Source organism: Rutidosis leptorrhynchoides, chromosome 1, assembly GCF_046630445.1.
Source record: "Rutidosis leptorrhynchoides isolate AG116_Rl617_1_P2 chromosome 1, CSIRO_AGI_Rlap_v1, whole genome shotgun sequence".
In the NCBI taxonomy this organism is placed as follows: Eukaryota; Viridiplantae; Streptophyta; class Magnoliopsida; order Asterales; family Asteraceae; genus Rutidosis; species Rutidosis leptorrhynchoides.
Window position 1 is genome coordinate 392,912,279 of NC_092333.1, and position 21,038 is coordinate 392,933,316.

A 21,038-nucleotide genomic window follows, 5' to 3' on the forward strand; every position below is an offset into this window, starting at 1 on the left:
GTGATTTGAGTGACCTGTGAAAGCTAGCCTATGTCATGTAACCTCCTCGCATGCTTGCAGAGATAATTTCAATCCTAACATAGATGACTCACCTTATCTTTTTGCTCTAATAATAAAAGCAAACCGCTTAGGCTATTAGAAAAGAAACACCGAAAATATTCTTAAAGAATGAGAGTTTGCTTGAGGACAAGCAAAGTCTAAGTGTGGAATATTTGATATCGGCTAAAAAGTCACGTTTTCACCCCGGTATTAAGGCCCAAAAACAAGAAAGATTCGAACTTTGTCGGAAAAATACCCACTTCGTCAGTTAGAATTGAAGAACAAGTAATTACGAAGGCGGTGCAAAAAGAATCAAGAGAATCGGAGCTAAAACAAAGATTCTAGAGTAAAAATGGTGAAAGATAAGAGATCAAGTTATGATCCAGGGAATCAAGGCTGACCAGCACCAGAAGCGGCCTACTATACAGCCTGCCATACGGCCTGCCAGTATGGAGTATGGCCTGCCAAATGGCTCAGCAAACGGCCCCAAGAAACGGGCTGCCAGGAAAACGGGCTGCCAAATACGGCCCACCAAACGGGCTGCCAAACTGCCAGCCAGCCATATTTTGGCAAAATCCTAGTCTATTTAAAGGGTCTTAGTCATTCATTCCAATACACACTTCAATTCACTTCTTTCTCTCTCTTGTACAATATTAGTCATACTCTCAAGGCCTTCGACTCCGTGCGGGAAACCTAGTACCCGGAGAAGAACACTGAAGATTGTATTAGGAGCAGTCTGGAGTTTTGAAGTTGTCACTTTTATATTCGGAACTCGTTTAATCTACTGGTACTTCTATCCTTTATCTTATATAATGTTTTATGATATTGTTGCCATGATTAGTGAGTAGTTATCTTTAGTGTATGCTATGATGTAAGCATTTATAATGCCGAAATAATATTATGGTTTGTGTATGCCGTTGAAATGCTTTCCGATTATGCTTTAAACTCAATCGCTTTTCCAACAAATAGAACGTAGTTATAGGCTCTGTTATTGGGAAGTCGCGAACTCCGATTCAGAGTACACTATCTGTGTCACCCCTTGGTAAGAGAAGTCTATCGGATACAACGTAAGATCGATTGAGGCATACCGGTTGTAGTAAGTCTATCGAGCTTTGGATTCCCACTGAGGACTCTTTCGTAGTAGAACATCTGACTAGACCCTTACTACATTTTCGGTCCTAGACCATGCTAGTGTAGTCACCAAGCATATAAACTTCGTACGTGCATGCTGAAGCACAACGGTTGTTGTAAGCTGTACCTCTGCTAAGTAAGGCCATGGAACCCGGTTAGTGTTGACCAGTACACTGCACCATAATGCGGTCTCAAGCATTGCACCCCGCTTGAGGGATTCTTAGTTAATTAAGGAACTGTTTGTTTAGACACATAAAGGATTGGACCGTTAGGATAACCGAACGTGTTCATGGAAGTCAGCTTGACTTGACCATGGTGTTCTTTATGGTTGAACTCTTTTTAAGGGCCTAGCTATCTTTTACCAATCATTAACGAAAGTATTGAAACGCATCACGTCTCTCGAATATGGTAAACCATGTATTCTATTATGCTTAAGAAAGTTTAGACCATTTCGGAATGTTAATACGTTACCCAACCGAGTCGCTCAATTGGATGAGCCGTCTGAACGTGTATGCATGTAGTCAGACTGCACGGGCATCGGGGGTAAGGGACATTGCTGTCTATTCTGAATCTTCAAGCCTAACGCAGCACCCAGTGACATGTCTTATGATAGGGGCATTTAGGACCAGTGTAATGAATACAAGGCCTCTGCCTATTCATGAGCCAGCATTCCATAATCTCGGCAGAATAACTGATGAAGTCATAGTATGCACTCACTTTAACCTTATCTGAATTACAAATTTTATCGCATTTGCTTTATCTGTCTTATAAATTAGAAAATCCCAAAAATAAATATTCGCTACTCCCTAGCTATCTTAGGCTAAAATATAGGTTCGATTCTACCGATATCTCAAAAATACGACTCTAAGTCATACTTCCCTTACCTTATAAGGAGTAGTAAGATTTAGACCCCGCTAAATATAAATTTAAAACAGTACCTTCCTACCACTAGTGGCTGATCCTGGCGAGCCGCGGCCTGACGACGTCCGTTTTGACCATATCAGTAGTTATGCCCTTCGGTCTTACGAATGCACCGGCAGCATTCATGGATCTTATGAACCGAGTGTGCTAACCTTTGTTAGACAAGTTGGTAATTGTGTTCTTTGGCGACATACTTGTCTATTCTAAGAGTATGAAGGAACATGAACACCATTTACATGAAGTGTTGAAGACGTTGCGGAAGGAGAAGTTGTATGCTAAATTCTCCAAGTGTGAATTTTGGTTAAGGGAAGTGCAATTCCTTGGCCATATTGTGAACAAGGAAGGTAATCAAATAAAAGATAGAGGCGGTAAAGAGTTGGGGACAACCGACTACGGAAATTCGAAGTTTTCTCGGATTAGCCGGTTATTATCGTCGGTTTATCCAAGACTTTTCTAAAATCGCTTCTCCATTAACCAAATTGACGAGGAAGAATGTAAGATTCAATTGGGAGAACGAGCAAGAAATTGCTTTTCAATTGTTAAAGGAGAAATTGTGTCAAGCTCCGGTGTTGGTGTTGCCGGAAGGGATAGAAGATATGACGGTTTATTGTGATGCCTCATTAAATGGGCTCGGGTGTGTTCTAATGCAACAGGGTAAAGTCATCGCTTATGCCTCTCGACAATTGAAAGAACACGAAAAGAGGTATCCGACTCATGATCTTGAATTGGCGGCGATGGTTCATGCGTTGAAGATTTGGCTCCACTACTTGTATGGTGTCAAGTGTACGATTTATTCGGACCACAAGAGTTTGAAACATCTCTTTGACCAATGAGATTTAAATTATCGTCAACGTAGATGGATCGATGTGGTAAAGGATTATGATTGTGAGATACTTTACCATTCGGGTAAGTCAAACGTGATCGCGGATGCGTTAAGTCGAAAGAGTCAACATTCGGTGATACGAGTAGTATAGTTACGCATGACTATTACTAACGATTTTATTGTAAAGCTTGGTGAGATAAAAATTGAAGCTTTTCTTAACAACAAGCATGAAGAATGAATCATGGGGTAAACGGAGTCTATTACCTTAGGCCCGCATAGTTTGTTGTCCTTTCAAGGACGGGTGTGGGTGCCTAATATGGGCGAATACCGACAAGTGCTACTTGATGAGGCACATAAGTCAAAGTATTCTATTCATCCAGGGGCGACAAAGATGTACCTTGATTTGAAGAAAGAGTATTGGTGGCCCGGAATGAAACGTGATGTGGTTAAGTATGCTGAATAATGTGTTACGTGTTTGCAAGTTAAGGTCGAACACCAAAAGCCGTATGGTATGTTACAACCGTTAGAAATATCGAAATGGAAGTGGGAGCACATTACCATGGATTTCATTACAAAGTTACCGAAGTAAAATTCAAACCCTAAACCCTAAACCCTAAACCCTAAATCGGGCTAAATTTTACTTCACAAAACCTGAAGAAAAAAAACGTTCATATTCTTCACGAACAATATTATCTTGAATGTTATTTTTGTCGATCATTTTCCCGCCTAAATAATAACATTCATCACGAAGTGTCTCTTCTAAATGTTCATATTTTCGTGTGATCTTGATGCCGAAAAAAAAATTTCAAAAAAAATGGAAAAAAAATTTTGCTTCCCCCGATTGGTTACTTCCCCATTGATCCTGCCCCTATATATATATATATATATATATATATATATATATATATATATATATATATATATATATATATATATATATATTAAATGTTGGCTGGAATTCGGGACAGAAGGAACACGCGCATCTGTCTGCGCGGCGCACATATGCTGCAGATATCCCACTTCGTTTTCCCTTTTATTTTAAAGGGGTATTTTGGTATTTTCACTTGTTGGATGGATTTAAAGCCACAAGATCAGATCTAGAGCGTCATTTACTCCACTTTCACCTACCTTATCTCTTCCACTTCAATTCTAGAGAGAGAAACCTATTTGAGAGAGAGAGAGAGCTCAAATCTAAGAGGAAGGAGCTTGATTCGGGCCAAAGTGCAAGTATTAAATTCGTGCATCTCGCTATTAGCTATGTTTTTATTGTGGTGGTATGTCCTAACCTTGATTTCCTTTGATTAATTTGTTTAAGGGTTAGGATTTGGGTTAGTAATGAACCTAAGACCCATTTGTTGGTGCTTTAGGGGTTTTTTTGGGTAAGTTTGAGTCATAAGAACCTAAGAATGACTAACCTAGGGTATTAAAGTGTTAATTTGTGTTTATGGGTCTTAAATGGTTAGTTAATCACTAGCACACCTTGTTGTTAAGTGAATGAGTGTTAATTTGGTTTGTCGATGACCCAAATAGGTGTGTTGACCCTAGATTGGGTCAAATGAGTCTTGGGTGACCTAAGTTGACTAATGTGTATGAAAATTGGACTAACCTTGTGTTAATAAGTATTTTAAGACCATAATCAATTTATGTTAGTGATTTGGTGTAATCTTGACCTAGTGTGAGGGTTAATGGTGCAAATGGGTCGCATTTGCACTAAGGGTCAAAATAACACTAGGATGGTGAGTGAGTTGGATGACCAACTTGATGGTATGATTGATTATGTGCATAATGTAATAGGTACGTTACATTGAAGGTTGAGAGCTTGGTTACCGTTCACCAAAGGCGTTAAGGTGAGTGGAATAATTATATGCTTATGTATATAATGTATTTGTGTGGCGTAAAATGTGGGTTGGTCGCGGTATTAAGACACCACATTTTATGCAACGAGTGGGTTAGTTGCGGTGTTAAGACACCACTCCGGGGTTAGTGACATGTGGGCTAGTCGCGGTGTTAAGACACCACATTGTCGTGATGGGTGGATTAGTCGCGGTGTTAAGACACCACCCGGGGGTTAGTGATACGCGGTGTTAAGTACACTAACATATGTTGTGAACCCCGATGGTCTTTCGTGAGCACCATTCCCTTGTACTATTGGTTAACCATGGTTATGTGTTGTAGTGTAGCATATTGTATTGTACGGGTTATATATGTTATAGTTTGTGCTAGCTTGTGGTATTGAAGATTTAGCGTTGTACTTTGCAATGGTATGCTATTTATATTGCTAGCGTGTATGAGGTAAATGAGTAAGTGATTGCAAGTAAGTAGGTTATATATGTATGTGTGTAATTATTGTATTCACTAAGCGTTTTGCTTACCCTCTCGTTGTTTACCTTTTTAGGCTCCGGCGTGGACAAAGGCAAGGGTATTCGTTTGGATTAGAGATTTCCCACTTTTGATATGATAATGGAGGCTTTTGTGATTTGACCTAGGTTTTGGGTAGTTTAACCCCACACACCATGCTCGTCTTTTGGTTGGTACTTAAAATCGCGGGTCGAAAATGTTGTTGGTGAATTACGGGTCATGGTACCCTTTTTGTAAACTCGAAATCTTTTGATTTGGTTGAATTGTAATGGTCGTAAGTGAATTAATGTTTTAAGTGTATGAGTTTGGAAAATTTGGCTTTTGGGTGTAAAGCTGTCGAACAGCTGTTTCTGTGTAGTAAAGCGGCCGCGCAAAAGGGCTAAATCAAGCATCTGTGGTTGGTACACGTTCTGACCTGGAAACGCGCTTTAGCGCGCGCCGCGCAACCAAATGCGCACCCCTCATTTTGGTCTGGCCAGATTTCTGGTGCTGTTAAAAAAAAAAAATTTTTGTTGTGTTTTGTCATTCGAAGTTGGGTCGTTACATCCGCCTGCCCCTCGGGATGGTTTAAGGATCAGATCCTCGTAATGCGGTTCAGGTTTTCGCTCAAATGTATGTGTGCGTGGAAAATGATAGGGTGAGTCGGTTATTCCCTGTTAGTGATTCCCTTTTAATTATAAAAATCATTGTTAACACATGGTCCTAAAAATGGATTTAATATGACTGTTTTGTTTAGGGGTCATATTATAATAATCAAAGCATTAAGTCAATGAGTTATATTGGCAATAAGTTACAATTGTTATTAGAACCGTTTAGTTTTAACTCCCATTATAATTGTTATTATTAACCTAGAGTACTAAAAAACTGCTTTGATAGGAGGGTTTAGTTTTTTAATTAAAACGAGGATATAAAACCTGCGTTTCGCTGCGGGGTGGTTTTAGTCAGTTAACGATCGGTTAATTGAACGCTAAAAAAATAACGGCTAACAATTGGTTCATTGAACGTTTAAAAAAATAAAGGAATGAAAAGGAAGTGTTTGGTCAGTTAACGACCCTGTTAATTGAACAGTTAAGAAAATGGCTGACAATTGGTTAACTGAACATTTAAAAAAATGGTTAACGGTTCGTTAGCTGAACGTTTAAAAAATGAAGGAATGAAAAAGAGAGGGGGAAAAGTAGTTACAAAAATGAAATAAGAAAAAAAAATAGATTATCAAATTATCCCAAAGTTGAAGGTAATTACATGAATGCCATTGTGAATAGTGTCATGTCTCACCATTATTAGTATAATTTATAAATAAATATAAAATATAATATAATTATAATTATAATTATAATTATAATTTATAATATAATAATCATTGATAAAATATGATCCCTAAAAATGAATTTGATTTAATATGAAGGTTTTGTTTAAGGGTCCTATCGTAATCACTACTACAAAAAACGTTAAGTAGAAGTGCTAAAAAGACTATTTAGACGTGTCTTTGAACACGTCTAGATAGATGATCGTTATTTGTTAAAGATATTTAGACGTGGAGGTCAATTAAACGTGTTGTATGTTTAATTAAACGTGTTACAAACTTATGTACCCGCTCTTTTATTATATATTAACTAGATGTGTCAACACGTTCATTGTTACATTATCAGGACGCGTTAACACACTGAATTTAATTTGACCTCTGGCATGATCACCAACACTAATTCAACATCAAAATTAAAATCAGTGGAGCTTATAAATAAAACCAATTCATTTAACCACTATACCAACTATATATATATATATATATATATATATATATATATATATATATATATATATATATATATATATATATATATATATTGATTTATATATAAGAGGGAAGTACTTTTTTGAGGGAAAGTAAATTTTTTTCCTTTTTTATAATTTTTTTTTTCAAGCATCAAGATGACATGAAAATATGAAGATTTAAAAAAGACACTTCGTGATGAATGTTATTATTTTGACGGAAAAACGCTCGGAGAAATAAATGATAACATTCATTGCAATGAATGTTTTGCTTCTAAGTTTGTTTTTAGGGTTTAAAAATTAGGGTTTAGAGATTAGGGTTTAGAAATTAGGGGTTAAAAATTAGGGTTTATCTATTAGGGTTTAGATATTATGGTTTTGGATTTAAAAATTAAAGTTTAGGGTTTAGAAATTAGGGCTTAGATTGAATTTTTAACACGAATGATTTAGAGTTTAGGGTATACTTCCCCTTTCCACCCAAAAAAGTGCTTCCCTCTTGATTATGACCCCACATATATATATATATACATATATATATATATATATATATATATATATATATATATATATATATATATATATATATATATATATATATATATATATATATATACGAAATAATATATAGTACCTGAATAATTTTAATCTCAGTACCGAATAAAAAACCGAAAGATATATCTATTGAAGAGAACCGAAAGATATTCATCAACCAATGATGAGCCGAGGTCCGTGTTTAACATGGTTCCCTTAAAACAGATTCGCCGTCTACACATTGTCTGTTTTCCAGGGTACAACTGCCAAAGCAGTTATACTGCCGGACTTAACCAAATGCCTGAAAGATTGTCAATATTGTTCTTCTTAAGTTCTCCCAAGTTTGTTCAAATCTCCACCAAAGTTGTGACTAGAACAAGACTCTACTTACAAATATAATATTCCAACTTGTGTGTGTTTTTTTGAATGATTTTCATCTCACTCAAAACTAAAGAACTCATCTCTAATTTATAAATCATAGGAAAAAATAAAAAGATGAACATTTAATGACAACAAAGTGTCATTAGTATGAGAAGTCACAATAATTGAAACCTTTCCAATACTCTCTTAATATCAATTTTAATTCACATATTTAATTAATTTTTCAACAATACCTCACATGAATGAAATTGACAAACGAAATAATAACAGTTACTCAACTTCTCATTCACATTAGCTCGATTTTAACGACTTTGGTGATATATTATTTTGTTACGAAGCCTTGGCAACCGACTATATAACCAAAACATTTATCATCCGTTATAATTTTATAACTCCAAAGTTTGCGAATTTTTGCGTAATTCAACATGAATCAAATCGAACTCCAAAACACACAAGTTCTAACAAAATTTCAACAGTTAAACCCTGCCTAGAATAGGTAGGTGTAACCCTTTGAACCTTTCCTTATAAAATGTACTTAGTCTCCTAGCTCACAGTAGACAAGATGTCTTTGACCTGGTGTGCCATTTGTGTAGACTACAATACACTTCACACAGGATTCTCCCTAACATAGTCAAGTACTCATAGTCGTGTTCATTATGGTCGCGAAACACTATCCTGGTTCTGTAAGAGCTATTAGGAATTATGCCCCATCAATTCCCTTAGAAGCGATCCCATTTCTCTCTCACATACGTGATTTCTTAAAGATCTCTAACCATCTTAAGATTATATCTTTAAAAACTCATTAAAAGCCGATAACTTAGCCTTATAAAATGTCACTGTTATTTATTGGAATGGACTAGGAAGTTGAATAACTCCCTCAATTGGTATTGGAGGTTTATGAACTCCCTCATAGTGACCACACACAATTTATACAATTAGTTGTCCTATCGAACCCAGATCTTGGGATCTCTAGTCAACTGGGTTAGGTTTCCTTTATATAAACTACCATTTCAAGGGCTTTAGTATCATTACACAACATAATCTCTTGTCAACCTCATGGTTGTTGGATCTGAATTGTTATCATTTAACTCTACAAAGTAAACTGAGATAACTTACAAAAAGATTAGTTGTTCTATTGTAATTATGTTGACAATGTCAATCTTAATTACCATCATTGGCTCAAAAGATATAGAATTTAACATCAACTAGATTCTTACATTTTCCATCTAATTAATCATTTATCATGATACGTGTACTTGATATCAAAATGCAAGACACCCCACATTTACATGGTTTTGTGTTCAACTTACACAACTTGTGGGTAAATGATTACCCTTTCAAAGCTTCCCCCACATGTCTTGCAACTTGATATATAGTCAACCATAATCATAAACATCAAATATGATTCTAATCAATTATGTAGTCAAATGCCCCCACATAAGATTTACATCTTTTTTGTTTCAAATTTTTACACATATTGAGCATTTCTCAGTCATTTTCTAGGTTAGACCTAGAGACGTCGAGTTTAGAAAAATTAACAAAGTTTTCGCACTCAAAGTGCACTTGCAAATCTGAATTCTATTTACGTAATTCAACTTTAGGTAACTCAACATTCAAGATAATATAATAAAGATTCATGATATCTTTATGATTATGATTATCTTCAAATTCATCGATTTCCATATACATTGGATTTAATCCACTTCATTATTGTCAAAAAAATTTATGTTACCGAATGAAACTCCTATTATGTGTTTACATAAATTCCACACAATGGAATATTCGTTGTTAATAGATCCCTGCAGGTGATCAACATTAACATGTGTAAGTCTGCATGCGATAGACTTAAGACCAAAGCTTGAGAATAGAAGATGCATCATTCTAAATCTCCATACTTTTTCTCACATGAAATATCATACCATGTTCCTTCATCATGACAACTCACTTGAGACTAAACACCAAGCGTCATATAAACAAGGTCTCTTATTAATCATTCAGTCTTACTTTCTTCATAAGCATATTGCATATGCCATTTATCAAGGAAGTTTCTTTAATTCTCCATAAAGCGAATTTGGACTTCACATGGTCCATATCACATTATTTAACTTAATTTCGCAAGATAAATTGAGTTACACCTAACATCATAGTCTTATGACGTTCGGGTGCTTAAAGAATACATATAATTCCTTTATTATTAGCTTGACCCCTAAATGTCAAATCAACTATAATGTATTCCTGACACTTAATCGGACATTCAATGTAGAAATACCTGCCAATAGAGATATGAATATCGCTAGACTTTACATTATAATGTCATATCCTAAATTCACACATGAAATTTGCCAATCGTATGAAATATCCTCAAGTCATGTCATTCGTTAACATGCTTCTTAATATAAAAAAAAAATTGTATCACATTTTTGTAACAATGTCATAACTAATTTCCCTTTCAACTATTATAATGACAAAAATTTTAAAAAATAATACAACTGAAATTAGTTATTGTAAATTATTTGTAATATTCCATTAAAATACAATTTTAAGGAGGGAAGCACGATGTTATAGTTAAAACTTCTTTATGAAATATACTAGATTTATATGTTACAATTTACACATTTAATCATAAACCAACTATAACCCTTATAAAGAGAAACTTCAAAAAAGTCATTGTCCTTGATGTGCGTAGAGGTGTATACGAAATAGTTATATTTTTACTACGAAACACTATGAAATATTACACAAGTTTTATTAATTTACGGATGGGATATACCTAAACCTTGCTACAACACTTATAGGCAGTGTACCTAATCGTAGAGTAGTGTAGTTTTTTTAGTAAGTCCGATTCGTTCCACAGGGAGCTATCTGATTTTAACGCTATATTTTTAACAACTATATTTATATAAAATATATATAATTATATATAGTAATATTATTATAAAAGGGGGTTTTTACCGTTTAATGACCAGTTTGTCGATTTTATATTTTTAAGCGTAAAGATAAATGACGATAATATAAATGACAGAATTTAAATTGCGATAAAGTAAATTTCAGTAATTAAAATGACAGTAAATAAAGGTACGATGAAATATGAAATAAAAGTATTATGCTTATTTAAACTTCCGTAATCATGATGTTTGACGTTTTGATTAATTGTTACCCGGGTTAATTGTCCTTTGTCCTGCATTATTTGATACCCATTTGGTTTTTATCCATAATAGTCCATCGGTCATAATTATAAAATGCTCGTCAAATTAACCTTATTCCCGAAGTCAAATATTCCAACTAGTAACAAGGTTTTAATACTTTGTTTAATGATTACACCAGGTTATCGACTGCGTGTAATCCAAGGTTTTATTACTTTGTTAACAATTACATCAATTATCCTTGTATGTAATCCACCCCTGTTTTAATGAGATATGAATATTAATTTACCCACTTGATCAGAATGAATAATCAGTTACTCAAACCAAATAATTAATTAAATGATCGTAAAAGATGTCGTATAAACGTCACTAAATAGAACATACATAATCATTTTAATAATTATTAGATTAACTAATTTGAAGATAGGTTCGACAGATTCTAATGAGTTGTCATTCGATTAGACAATACCCCCTATCTATTAATAGTCAATAGTCCAATGCCCACAAGTGTCGGTCTTTTGTCCAAACCTTAATTATGGTATAAAATCTAATAACCCCGTCTTAATATTTAGTCTAACATCACGATTAATTTGGCTCAAATAAGCATAATAATAACTTAGTTACGAGACATTAATTGAAAAAGGAAGAACATAGCTTACAGTGGTGATTAATCGCGTAGCGTTACACGGACATAGTTTCGACTTTAAAACCCATAAAACATTTCTTACAATAACCCAACTAAACCATAAGTTTATTATTAAAATTATATAATATAAATATATATTATGTTTAAAGAGAATGAAAAAAAGAAATGAAAAATAGTGTGTACATCGAGCAGAATTCGCTGGCTTTTATAGATGTGAACTGATCCTGAGGGCCATGCGATCGCATGAGATTTGTGCTTCCAGGCCATGCGATCGCATGGCCAACTAGGACAACTCACATTATTTTGTTTTCTTGCTTGTCGACATTATATAATAATATATAATATATATAATTTTATATAATAATATATATATTATATTATATTCTTGTGCTAGACTTGTAATTTTTGGTCCGATGACTCGCGCGTTGATGCTCGGTTTATGTCCCGGTTCCGGATTTTCAAACGTCTTTTCGTACGCGTAGATATCTTGAACTTTGCGTTCCACGGCTTGCACTCTTGTAATTTTTAGACATTTCTCATCATTAAATTGAACCACTTGAATTATATCTTGTACATTTGAGCTTTTTGGTCATTTGCGTCTTCAAATCATCGTTTTCTTCTTTTGTCTTCGCACTTATTTATTTAAACGAATATTACATAAAAATGAGAACAATTACAACTAAAAGCTTTACATATTGGAAGGATATTGTGCCTAAATATATGTTCATTTGTAGCACTATCAAATATCCCCACACTTGAGTGTTGCTTGTCCTCAAGCAATACAGAACTTAAAATTAAATCACACTTCACTCGAATCACTTTTTTATTCTCACACTTTATACATCAGTGATTTTGATACGGCGGTATAAACAATGGTAGTAACGATGTGGTTTACAGTCCCACATGACTTATAAAATTTAGATCCTTAAGGAAATTGGATCTTTATGAAAACATTTGATGTTTTGAAAAATTCATTCTAGCTTTTACCCTAGATAAGTTTTCCGGAATAACCCTTCACCGGTGTTTGCAAAATGTTTTTGTGGGTTACGTGGGTTTCATATTTTACGTTTTTAGCTCAAAACTTGCAGTTTTGTGTCACCCACTTGCTAACCTTGTATTAGGAAAGCAACACGTCGAGTATACTTGTTTCGTATATTACCTTTCGTTAAACTACCGTCCGGTTGTAAAGGAAAGCTTTGAACAAGCAACTGTTAAGGCAATGTCCCGTGACATGCTTTTGATTATGGTCTATAACGTGTTGGATGTAATTACTATCCTTTGTAGGAGCAATAGTAAAGATAACCCTATAGTTTTTTAGTCTGGCACAAGGTCCTGTCTTCGACCATGCTATGTAACCACCGTTCTTAAGGTTGACACCCGATTTGGTTCAGGTGACCTAATGAATTCCAGGTGAATTCCTAGGATTTTACGTTCAATGGTAATGAACGCATTGAAAATAGGTTTTCAGAAAACAAATCGGTTTTAATTTGATCAAATATTTTCTCGTTCAAGCTCGAGTTTAGATATCATCGAATTCCATGAGTTTGTAATTCTCAATCTTTAAGGTCAATCCCAAGGATTGAGTAATATCAGGCTTAAAAGCTGATTTTTAATCTTTAAGGAGATTATCCTTTCTGGGGGTCTGATTCATTAGTCTTATCAAGCTAATTTGCACGGCGCCCTCCCCATTTTACGAGACAGATCCTCTCATGGTTAGGATAAGTCTGACCACATGGCGACCCTGTTTGATGTTGAGGTCCGTGGATTTCCTGCTGATTTTAGAGATGACTTTTCTAGATTTTTCGTCAACCTACAGCTGGTCTGGACGACAACTTCCTGACCTAAATCAAGAAGCGCGTGTCTTTTTCGAAAGACTTTACTTCCTTTTAATGATGTAATTGATTCATCGTGTGGATCCATCTTTTCATTCAGATATATTATAGTAAATTAGGTAAAACTGATTAAAATCGTCCAAAACAAAAGTACCTGTAATAATCTTGTACAAACATATGTGATATGTGCTTTAAAGAAATTAGTAAATTCTTTCCACACTTAGCTTTTATTTATTCTTTTCTTTGCCTTTTTATTCTCCTCTATTCCATTTTAATTGAATTCTAACATTTTGGGTTGTTTCTCCATTTATGTTCTCTCCGAGATAACAATAATTTCGGTATTATAACCTAGTTTTATCGTTCATAAATATGTATAAACATGATTTGTAATTCATTTAGTTGAAAATTTTTCAAATTTTCACAAAATTTGGCAATTAAACTAAGTGTAAACCCGAGAGAATTTATAACCCTTCCCCACACTTGAGATCATGCATTGCCCTCATTTGCATGAAATCAGACTATAATTATAAATTCATGAGGGTGATTAGTGTAGAAAAGTGATTAAAAATACCGAGTTTGCAAACATATTATTTTATATCACATTTGATATTTTGCGTCTTGTCGTCAAAATTAGTAGCTTTTGCTGAACTTAATGTCAGTCTTTGAAAGTGCGCTGTTTTACCCTGTTTTGTATATAAGATAAACTATATATATATATATATATATATATATATATATATATATATATATATATATATATATATATATATATATATATATATATATATATATATATATATATATATATATATATATATATTTATAAAACCTTTATTTATTAAAACAATTTAAATGAATAATTTTTTTAAAATTTTGTTTCCTTTTACTTTAGGTAGTTTCGGTATGTTTACCTAGTCCGTCCCTCGACAAAATTTAAAATTTTTCGTTTTTAAAGCGATTGTTTTAAAAGCAAAGATTTTTGGGTTTTTTAAATATTGTTTTTTTGGTATACTTTAGATAAATAAAATTAAAAATAATGATAACAAAATTTTTCGCCCCGCCCTCGGGTAAAGCAATTTCGGTTTCATGACCTAGTCTTCAACTTACGACGAATTTTAGAAATCATTTTTTTAAACGTAATGAAATAAAGTAAATTTTGTTTTTAAATTCACACAAAACTTAAATTTAAAAATGCATATTAATTTCATACAAAACCTACAAAACAAAAATTCAGAATGGGGGGGGGGGGAACTAGTTCTTTAGTGTCTGCTAGTGGAAAAGACCAATCGGATTCTATTCTCGGAACTACACGAGAACAGAACAACTAACTTTAGACATCAATTTTTTTTTCTTAAAACATTTGAATCTCCCCACACTTAGGTAACTGTGGTGTCGAAATTGTGATTAACTTCATCGTCAATTTCTTTTGGACCATAATCAACTTGCATATATGTGACTTTTACATTAAGCCATTGGTCGGATTCCTGTGTAATATCTACAAATTCAACTAGTTTCGCCTTTTCTTTAGGTGATAGATTGGATACTAACCAGTTACATAATTTAAAGTTCCCATTGGTTCTAGCATCGCGAATCCGTTTAATAAGTTTCTTCATTGAACTATTAATAACAGGGTCATTTAATTTCGTATCAATAACGGGATTCTTTGTTATCAGGTCATCATTAGGTGTTACTTCATTTTCCCCACACTTAGGCGTTTTATTATTGCTAAGCACTACCGTTGGAGTTGGTAAAACAACATGGTTCTTACCAATCGTTTTTGTTGGTTCAACGGTTTTGGTTGGTGGAGATTTAGACTTTCGACTCACAAAGGTGATCGATTTTTCATCATTACTAAGTGTCATTCTACCCTTTTGTTACATCAAATAATGCCCCGGTGGACGCTAAGAATGGTCGACCTAAAATTAGAGGAATGTTTGAGTCCTCTTCTATGTCAATGACAATAAATTTGACTAAAAAGGTTAAATTACCCACTTGAACGGGTAGGTTGTCAGCAATTCCAACTGGGTGCCTAATGGTTTGATCAAAGAGTCGAACACTCATCTCTGTTGGACTTAACTCACCTACTCCTAATCTCTTATATAATGAAAGAGGCATAACACTCACACTTGCACCTAAATCTGCTAGTGCATCATACATGACACAATCACTAAGTAGACAAGGAACAATAAATTCACCCGAATCACCCAACCTGGGTGGAACTTTTGGTGGAACTGTCTTCACCGGGTTTACTTTTACGGTTTTTATTTCTTTTATTTTCTTATTTTTCTTCTTCTTCTTTCCAGAGGTATCACAAACTTTATTACCTATTACTTACTCATACTCAACTCCTTTTCTTGATGGGTGGTCTGTATGGTGCCACCACTGGTTTTACATACTCGGGTGGTGTTGGTGGTGGTGTTGTAACTTCTTCATCTAAAACCTTCCCATCTTTTGGAGCTGGTTTTTCATAATTTGTTGATACATATTAACATTCTCATTTTGAGGATTTACTTCAGTATCACTCAGTAGCTTTCCTTGTTCCCTTTCACTCATCATGCTAGCAAGTGTACCTACGTGTTTTTCTAGATTCAAAATGGAAGCTTGTTGAGTTCTTAATGACTGATCAAACCTCTCATTCGTTTGGGTTTGAGATGTAATAAATTGTGTTTGAGATTCCATTAGCTTTACCGTCATTTCTTCTAGATTTGGCTTTTTCTCTTCGGTTTGTTGTGGTGGTTTATACAAGCTAGGTCTTTGTTGATTGAAAGTGTTGTTTTGAGTTGGTTGGTTATTCGGACCTTGTTGGTTGTACGAGTTATTGTTTGGCCCATTTGGATTGTAAAGAATGTTTTGATTTCGATTGAAGTTTGGCCTTGGCGGTTGATAATTATTCTGATAATTATTTCCCGGCCTTTGGTTCATATAGGAAACATTCTCTCGTTGTTCCATGGTTTGCTCAATGTGACAATCTTTCGTTAAGTGTGGTCCACCGCATTGCTCACAACTGATTCGTATTGCGTGAATATCTTTAGTCATCTTTTCCATTCGTCTCTCGAAAGCATCTATTTTTGCGAAAACGGAATCAAAGTCATGGCTAGAATCAGCTCTAGCCGCTTTAGATGAATGAAAGATATCCTTTTCTTGGTGCCACTCATACGAGTGGGAGGCTGTGTTATCAATAACTTTGTAAGCTTTAGTTGCGATTTTCTTCATAATGGAACCACCAGCTGTTATGTCGATGTCTTTTCGTGTAGCAACGTCGCATCCCTGGTAGAATATTTGTACTATTTGATAAGTATCTAAACCGTGTTGAGGACATCCTCTCAACAATTTTCCGAATCTTGTCCATGCCTCATATAGAGTTTCATTTGGCTTTTGTGTGAATGTAACTATTTCTCCTTGAAGTCTCACGGCTTTAGATGCCGGAAAGAATTGTTTAAGAAATTTCTCAACTAAAACATCCCATGTATCAATCGCCCCTTCAGGTAACGATTCTAACCAATCTTTGGCTTCTCCCTTTAAAGTCCAGGGAAATAACATGAGGTAGATCTGTTCATCCTCAACTTCTCTTATTTTAAATAAAGTACAAATCCTATTAAAGGTACGAAGATGTTCGTTTGGATCTTCTTTTAGCGTACCACTATATTGGCATTGATTAGTTACCATGTGTAGGATTTGTCCTTTGATTTCATAATCTGGTGCATTAATATCTGGCTTAATAATGGCGTGACCTTGGCCAGTGCGTGTGGCTCTCATTCGGTCTTCCATACTTAGAGGTTCAGTTACTTCCATAATTGAATTTGTTGAATACGAATCAATAGAGGATTCTGATTTAACGGTTTGTGGTTCAGGAGGAATGATTAGTGTTTCAGGATCTTGGAATTATCCTTGAATATCCTCCGGATTCTCAATTGTGAAGTCGGGTTCAAAAAATGGATTATCAGAAATTTGAATTGGAGTACTTGGTCGACTGGATGACGATTATAAAGAAAAATCAACTTCGATTATATTAGCTAGATGTCTTGATCGAGTTACAGGTGGTGAAAGTATGAAAGGTGGTGAATGTTTTGCTCGGTGCATTCCCTAAATATCCTATTAGTTATAAAAATAAAAATTATATAAGTTATCAAATTAATAGACTTTTTTGATTTTGCCCACGTTTCGAATAGCCAATAGATGCAGCAGGTAGCCAGGACCCTTTAAATCGGAAGCCCACAACTCGCCACTAACAAATCCAACTATTACTACGAACCAGAAAATTTTGGATGTCTATCAATTTAACCGCTTAAAATAATTTTCCGTTTTGAATTTTTAGAGAAGAAATAGAAAATTCTATGTCCTAAAAACTAGAGCGTCGAGAAATAAGAAAGAAAAAGAGCGCGTCGGAAACGTCGAAAAATAAAAGGTCGAAAAATAAAAATAAGAAAGGAAAACGTCGAAACTTAAAAGTCTAAAAACTAAATATAAAAAGTTGCGCCTAAAGGTATTAAAGCTTAAAAGGAATTCTATATCCAAAACGGCAATAACTTAAAAAGTACTAAAATCTTAAAACGGCGTCAAAAAATTCTAAAGCACCTAAATCTTAGTCTAAAGAAAAAACACTTAAGGGATTTTAAGGCAAAACCTAAAAATATAGAAATAAAAATAAACTATGGCTTTTACTATATCTTAAAACTAGTTACGAGCGAAAAATATACAAATAAATGATTAAAATATACAATTTATAAAAAGATAAAAAATAATAAAATTACTTATTTTTATACAAATATTATTTTTATATTATTATTTTATAAAAGTATTAATTTATTATATTAATAAAACTAAATATAACTTAAAAATACAAAATAAATAACAACTAAACTAAATTATTATTAAAATATACCCTAATTAGGTAATTAATAATAATAATAATTAATTAACTTAACCCTAATTCGGATGTCCTAGGTTTCAGACGTGTCAGACATCACCATGCGGTCGCATGGATTTGAAGCTTCCGGTTCATGCGATCGCATGGGCCTGAATTTCGGATCACAAATTGGGCTTCTACAGTACTAGGCCCGATTATTTTTACTTTTTTTTTCTGTTTTATATTTTTGTAAAATATTTATATAAAACTTATAAATAAGAAAAATTTACTTATTAGTTTTTTTTATAACTTTTCACAATAAATAGAAATATAAACTTTTTAAATTTAACTAAACTTAAAAATATAGATATATATTTTTCTTTTTCTTTTATATTTTTGATTATATTATATAAAACGTATTTTTATAAAAATGAATTAAAGCTTAATTTTTTTTTAATAGCGTTTCGCTTCGGCGTTCCCCGGCAGCGGCGCCAAAAATACTTGATGTGCGTGGAGGTGTATACGAAATAGTTATATTTTTACTACGAAATACTATGAAATATTAAACAAGTTTTATTAATTTACGGATGGGATATACCTAAACCTTGCTACAACACTTATAGGCAGTGTACCTAATCGTAGAGTAGTGTAGTTTTTTTAGTAAGTCCGGTTCATTCCACAGGGAGCTAGCTGAGTTTAACGCTATATTTTTAACAACTATATTTATATAAAATATATATAATTATATATAGTAATATTATTATAAAAGGGGGTTTTTACCGTTTAATGACCAGTTTGCCGATTTTATATTTTTAAGCGTAAAGATAAATGACGATAATATAAATGACAGAATTTAAATTGCGATAAAGTAAATTGCAGTAATTAAAATGACAGTAAATAAAGGTACGATGAAATATGAAATAAAAGTATTATGCTTATTTAAACTTCCGTAATCATGATGTTTGACGTTTTGATTAATTGTTACCCGGGTTAATTGTCCTTTGTCCTGCATTATTTGATACCTATTTGGTTTTTATCCATAATAGTCCATCGGTCATAATTATAAAATGCTCGTCAAATTAACCTTATTCCCGAAGTCAAATATTTCAACTAGTAACAAGGTTTTACTACTTTGTTTAATGATTACACCAGGTTATCGACTGCGTGTAATCCAAGGTTTTATTACTTTGTTAACAATTACATCAATTATCCTTGTATGTAATCCACCCCTGTTTTAATGAGATATGAATATTAATTTACCCACTTGATCAGAATGAATAATCAATTACCCAAACCAAATAATTAATTAAATGATCGTAAAAGATGTCGTATAAACGTCACTAAATAGAACATACATAATCATTTTAATAATTATTAGATTAACTAATTTGAAGATAGGTTCGACAGATTCTAATGAGTTGTCATTCGATTAGACAATACCCCCTATCTATTAATAGTCAATAGTCCAATGCCCACAAGTGTCGGTCTTTTATCCAAACCTTAATTATGGTATAAAATCTAATAACCCCGTCTTAATATTTAGTCTAACATCACGATTACTTTGGCTCAAATAAGCATAATAATAACTTAGTTACGAGACATTAATTGAAAAAGGAAGAACATAGCTTACAGTGGTGATTAATCGCGTAGCGTTACACGGACAGAGTTTCGACTTTAAAACCCGTAAAACATTTCTTACAATAACCCAACTAAACCATAACTTTATTATTAAAATTAACTTAAATTAAAATTATATAATATAAATATATATTATGTTTAAAGAGAATGAAAAAAAGAAATGAAAAATAGTGTGTACATCGAGCAGAATTCGCTGGCTTTTATAGATGTGAACTGATCCTGAGGGCCATGCGATCGCATGAGATTTGTGCTTCCAGGCCATGCGATCGCATGGCCAGCTGGGACAACTCACATTATTTTGTTTTCTTGCTTGTTGACGTTATATAATAATATATAATATATATAATTTTATATAATTATATATATATATATTGTATTATATTCTTGTGCATAGTAGACTTGTAATTTTTGGTCCGATGACTCACGCGTTGATGCTCGGTTTATGTCCCGGTTCCGGATTTTCGAACGTCTTTTCGTACGCGTAGATATCTTGTACTTTGCGTTCCGCGGCTTGCACTCTTGTAATTTTTAGACGTTTCTCATCATTAAATTGAACCACTTGAATTATATCTTGTACATTTGAGCTTTTTGATCATTTGCGTCTTCAAATCGTCGTTTTCTTCTTTTGTCTTCGCACTTATTTATTTAAACGAATATTACATAAAAATGAGAACAATTACAACTAAAAGCTTTACATATTGGAAGGATATTGTGCCTAAATATATGTTCATTTGTAGCACTATCAGTCCTTTTCACTAGGATATGTCAATTGCATCCAAGATTTTCATTATCTCATTGAAATGATAATCGATACAATCAGAAAAGACCACCAAGTCATTCTCATAATCACAACTAGATTAAACCAATAGGTTTCTTCCCAACATTTATATCAAACATGTTTTAACTAACATGTAGACCAAACATTTTAAAACCAAACATGTTATACCAAAACATGTTAAACCAAACATGCCTTTTCACA